Source organism: Canis lupus, chromosome 1, assembly GCF_003254725.2.
Source record: "Canis lupus dingo isolate Sandy chromosome 1, ASM325472v2, whole genome shotgun sequence".
NCBI lineage: Eukaryota > Metazoa > Chordata > Mammalia > Carnivora > Canidae > Canis > Canis lupus.
Window position 1 is genome coordinate 93,434,728 of NC_064243.1, and position 5,835 is coordinate 93,440,562.

The 5,835-nt window shown below is 39.5% G+C and overlaps 1 protein-coding gene across 7 annotated transcripts in view; it reads left to right on the forward strand.

Annotated features, from left to right (window-relative positions):
- The window catches only part of JAK2 (Janus kinase 2), a 118,316-nt gene that overhangs the window by 1,650 nt on the left and 110,831 nt on the right, over positions 1-5,835 (forward strand). The gene's annotated exons all lie outside the window — the stretch shown is intronic.

Here is a 5,835-nt window from a genome sequence, read left to right on the forward strand (position 1 = left end):
CGAGAGATCTTCGCTGCCTCTTTCCCCGCTGATGATTCAAGTAACGAGACTTTGCGGAAGCAGCATTTGCCAGTTTACCCGCCCTCCTCCAGTATCCAGAGTGTGTTCACCTCTCAAAGAGGAACGTTTTCGACTAATAACAGATACCTGTTGAGAGGATACTGCCAGCTGTTCTTGCTGGAGCCTCTGCTACCACAACGAGTGCTTCCTGGGTGGTTTTATCTGCCTGTTTGCTGTGTCGGTTGAATTTACCCAGTTTGCTTTCCGGTGGTGGTTAATCAGGAGAAACTCCTTTTGTCTGAATGGAAGGACAGAAGCGGCTGAATATTGTCAGAGATGGGGCGGGGGGGAGAGGAAGACCGTGGAGAAGGAAAGTAGAAGTGAGACTGAGAGAGAGGACAGTTGCTTTTGGTTTCTTAATAGGTTTGTACAAGCCTGATTCGTTGGGCTCCTGAAAATATTCTAAGCGACACCCAGCAGATTTGAAGATGAATAATCAACCTTTGACCTCTCTTTCCCCACCCCTTTCACCTTTTCTCACGAATGTGAAAATCACTAGCTTGCATGTGCAACAACGTTATCTGTTAGAGTGTAACAGATCTGCACGCTGGTTGTGTCCAGCCCCTGCCTTAATAGTACACGTATTTACTTGTAGAGGAAAGCGACAGTTCTTGCTGACTACATAAGCATGTGAAGCTTGTTTTTCAAGCTGAGACAGGTGTCTCAGGTATGGGAAGGGAACGTGGTCTCTTCTCTCTGCTTCACCTGGCTGTTGCTGAAAGGCCGGATGCTTTTGAGGCAGAATAGGGAAGTTCATTGGCTCTGGAATCAGATCTGGGTTTGAATCATGGTGTTCCTGACACTTAATAGTTGTATTATTTAAAATGTCTTTGAGCCTCACTTTTCTTAAAAGGTGGTTGTGACGACTCAGTAAGATTATGCGTGGGAAGTAGTAGTACATTGCTTGGCTACTGTTGAAGTCTTGGCTACTCTCATGGCCAGGCAGGCAAAGGGGATTTAGAGAAGGGCAGAATCACTCAGCATGAGGTGGTCAGCCAGGGGCCTGTGTTTCTTCCTCGTTAGTAGAAGGAGAAAGACCACTTTCAGGTCTTGAACTGGTCGAGGGGGTCTTAACAGCCTTTTTATGGAAGGGTTCCACTCTTCTCTCTCCCCACACCCCCTCCCCCCATCATTGCGCGGCCTCTACCGACAGTTGTGCTGCCCTCTTGTGGTTAAATTGTGCCAGAGCTTTCTTCCGCTCCTCCCCTTTTAACATTTTTTCCCTCCCTCTGTTTAGGCCCCTCGCCTTTGCTCCCAGTTTCCCAAACTGTGTGCTGAGGTGCCCTAGAGCAGCAGTCACCTCAGGCTTGAACTGTTTGAGGTAGTTCACAGTTTCAAGATTAAATCGACACATTTCCTTTCTACAATGCCCCATTTTGCAAAGCTGTCTTTTAAAAGTTCCTCTGATAAAAAGCAACTACTGTGTGAGAATCAATGTGATACAGGAAAGGAGAGTGTGATGTCCAGTTTGATTCCAAGAAGTTGTACAAGGCTGAGCAAGCACTACGTTGTAAAAATACTAAGTGATTTGAATTCATCTACTGACCTTTTTCTTTTGGCTTGGGGGTGCTATGAAATTATTACTAAGAACTCCCCGAATGGAGAAACTTTGGCAACTTTTTGCTTTGGCTTTTGGTTGGCTTTTCTGATATATACAAAACATTTTTGAAATGGAAAAACTGCATTTTTTAAAATGTTGGTCACTGATTCCTATCCCCACCAAAAGTATTGATACAAAAATTGGTAAAATTATTGATACAAAGCTAGTACCAGCTGGTAGTGGCTTAGTATATTTCCTCTCCTATTTAATATCTTTATAGCTTCTGCCCATTCCTTTCATTTTGAAGTGAATTCTATTGCTTATTTGTCATTCTAGTCACTTCCTGGTTTTTCCAGTCCTGCTCTTCTAGGGTTTTTGAGTGTCTCTCCTTAGACTCACCATGCCCCAAATGAAAAATCATTTTTATACTCCTTTGGAATTTTCTTCTCTCCTGGTCATATAGGCTTTAAATTAGGCGTCATCTTTAAACTACTACTTTTATGTGCCTCTTGTACTAACCCATTCAACATGTCCTGTCTATATTTCTTTTATCTCTCATCTCTCCTTGCCTCACTTTACCACCTGAATTCCAGGACTTAGTTCCCTGAGTCTAGAATGTTGAAAGTTGTTATCAGCCTCTCAGAATCTAGCATCTCTTTCTTCTGTTCATCCACAATAGAAATGTCACTAATACTCCTTATTGTGGCATTCCTTTGCCCCCAAATCTTCAGTGAATTCCCACTTTCTACCTGTTAAATTTAACTTCCTTTTTCTGGTTCTCAGGATAATTGTCATAATTTCCTGCCCTGTTTATTCAGTCTTTAGCCTAAGGACCCGCAATGAACATTCTCTGCTATGGTCTTTCAAGCCGTTTTTCACGTTTTCTGATAATGGTTATGCTTATTTCAGTTTTTAACTTCCGTTTATGTTTTCCATCCTTCTTCAGTCAAGCCCAATTCTGTATCTCTACCACTCACTATTTCGTAATGAAGGAGGGCCTCATTCTCATTTGAAAAAATGAGGATGACTGTAGCACTCTTTCTATAGGTTTGTAGTCAGAATGAAGTGAATTAATACATGAAAAGTCTTCAAGACCAGTGCCTGGCATATTAAGTACACCTTAAGTTTTAGCTTTTGTTATTATAATTATGTGTCATCACTATTATTATTACTACTTTTACTATAACTATACTCCTAGTTAAAATTCAGCCTAATTTCTGAAACTGTTTCTCACTAAATATTGCTTTTTTCCTTTCTATGTTTTTATTCTTTTAGTTACAGAGGATCCTCACATAATTTGTTTATATATCCTGCTCTGATTGTTTGATAATTTCCTTAGTGTTAACCTTATCTTTTCAAGTTGATCGTATGTGCTTTGAGGAATACATACGTAGAGTGCTGAGCACATAGGGAACATTCTGTAAATGTTGTGTATTAAAAAGCAATTTTAGTCACCAAACAAATATCCATTAATACTTAAAATGTAGAAGGAACATTGCTATGTCCAAAGAGATGCAGAAAAATATAAAATAGGTTCCTTTCATTGAGAACTTAAAATGTAACTAGAAAGATAAGGTAAATAATAAAAGTTATAGATATTTGAGGCCACTTAGAGGTGAAGTGAGCAGGGAAGGCTCCAGAGATGAGGTAAAGTAAAAACTAGGCACGATATTATTTTGCATAAGAGGAAGGACTGTGTATAGGTGGTAAACAGAAGCAAAATTTGCATGACATTTTCAGAGAACAGTACATAAGACAATTTGAAATGAAGGTTTGAATGGCAGGGTAGTAAGAAATCAGGTTGATGATATAGATTGAAGTTAGATTTTGGAAGCCTTTAAGTGCGAGGATGAGAAGAATGTACATTGCTCCGTAAGTAACAGAGAAGCTTTAAAAGTTTGGATTGAGAAAAAGCATGCTAAGAGAAGTATTTTAGGAAAAACAAAGTGGCATGAGTGCAATGTAGAATATGAATTAGAGAAATGATAGAGCTAAGAAAATAATTTAGGCCTAGTGTTTGGATTTAGTGAAAATAGGGCTGGAGAGCTGTGGCATAAGACTTCATTCTATACTGGATAGGAAAGGAGGATGTGGTCAGGGGGGAGGGGAAAAGGAGTAATCAAAGATGACTTTGAAGTTTTGATCCTCAGTGACATAAGAAATTGAAGAGTGTTGGAATGCCAGGACATCTTGAGAACATCTGGGCGAGTCTATGAATTTTGTACATTAGGAATCTGAGGCCTAAAGAGATTTGAAAATGTGTCCAAAGTTACCCAGCTAGTTGGTGACAAAGAAAGAACTAGAATTTTTTAAATGACAGTACTGACAAATAGATATGAAGGCTTTAGTAGCTGGTTGAAGAGATTCAAACAGCTGGACTTACATTTTTGATGTTTAATTTGGCGTGACAGTGAGATAAGTGAAAATAGATAGCTAGACAGTAGATGAGTGGAACTTGGTAGAGAAGTTTAAGGCTGGAATTGTGGTGGTCAGAAAGAGCGGTGGACCTGAAATTGAGCCTTGACAATTGCCCATAATTACAGGGTGAAAGAAGAGCAATTGGCAAAAGAGATAGAGAAGGAGCTGTGAGTCTGAGAGGCAAATGGGTAGGTAGATTAAGAGGGTGGGAATGATTAACATGTTGATTATTGTTGATCACTGTGAAGAAATGAGAAGAGTCAGAACTAAAAAAAGACCTTAAAAATTTCCTAACATGAAATCTAGAAAACTAGAAGATGAAAGTTGCTTTTAGTTTTCTGCTGCAGAAATACCTACTGTTAATATTTTATTCCCTCTAGTATAATATATGACCTTTGAGTTTGACAGTTGGGTAAGTAATGGAGACTTCTATCCAAAGTTATCACTGGGACTAAAGATGAGAATTTTAGGTATAATAAAGATGGTAAAGTATTTTTGACCGTTTCTGTCATTTGTTTCCTTTTATATCACACTATCCAGGTACTGCTCTTCCTTGTGGGAATTAGCCTTACACTTATATTATTTGAATGAGTAGACATTCAGTGGTTCTTACTAGACCTTCAGTGGTCTAGGAGGTTAGACAAATGATCTCTGGGTGCATTCATACTAGTAAAATCTGAATAGAATGATAAGGTATTAATTTCTAAAAGGAAAGAGAAACCCTTGGTTAGATAACTTGTGAAAGTGAAGGTAGCATGGTTAACAGTGTTTAGGAGAGCTGGGAAGGGCAAAAGGAAGCATTATCTCTTTTTAAAGCCTGTACAGTTTAGCTATCAGAGGTGGACTAGCTTGAGATAGTCCATGGGCTGTTTTGCTTGAATGCTTATTTTCATTTCCCAAGGACGCATTTTGGCCTGCTTTTCTGCTGTCAGTCCTTGGGATTAGGGTATTCATTGTTGCTTACTAAATGACTTTAATACATTCTGATTATAAAATAAAATGCCACTAGGTAATATTTTGTAATATGAAAGGCAGTGTGATGAGAAGAAGTGCACTGTTTTTGGAAATCAGAGGCGATCAGGGACTAACTGCTGTCAACATGAGTTTGAACAAGTCACGCGATCATTGAGCCTCTTTTCCCTCTTATTTGGAAAATGAGGGATTGGAATAAATCTTTGTTCAAAAATACTTTGTTTACTTTAGAAACGTGGAGTCACATGGTAAAATGTGAATAAACTTAAGTAAAGAGTTACTACGGTTTAGAGCAAGAAACAGCCTCTTGCTCTTTCTGCATCTCTGATTCTTGTTTTCCAGTAAATCACTTTCAAATTTCCTAAGTGTCTTTTGGCTCTTACTTCCGTTTTTTTCTAAATAACACAGTCCACCATCAGTAACACCCTTCCTGTCCTCTACCTGTGCTTACACTCCTTTTCCCCTTTATTTACTTATTTATCTTGTAAATATTTTGTTTGAGAGAGTGTGAGTGCATGAGCAAGGGAGGGGCAGAGGGAGAGGCAGAAGCAGACTCCCCGCTGAGCAGGGAGCAAGATTTGGGGACCATGACCTGAGCCACCCAGGCGCCCTTGCCCTTTTACCCTTTAAAATGAGTGAACTGGTCAGGGTCGCATCTAAGGCTTCTCCATCTGCATGTGCAGAGAAACCCATCTCCTTTTGTCTTCAAGGACTTTGCTATTGTATTTCTCTCTCTCGCACTCTGTTTTTCCCCCTATTGACTCCGTATGTTTTCTGGTTGCTGTTGCTATTTATTATAGTGATAGAAAACAACTGCTTTATTAGGCTCACAGATATTATGGGCC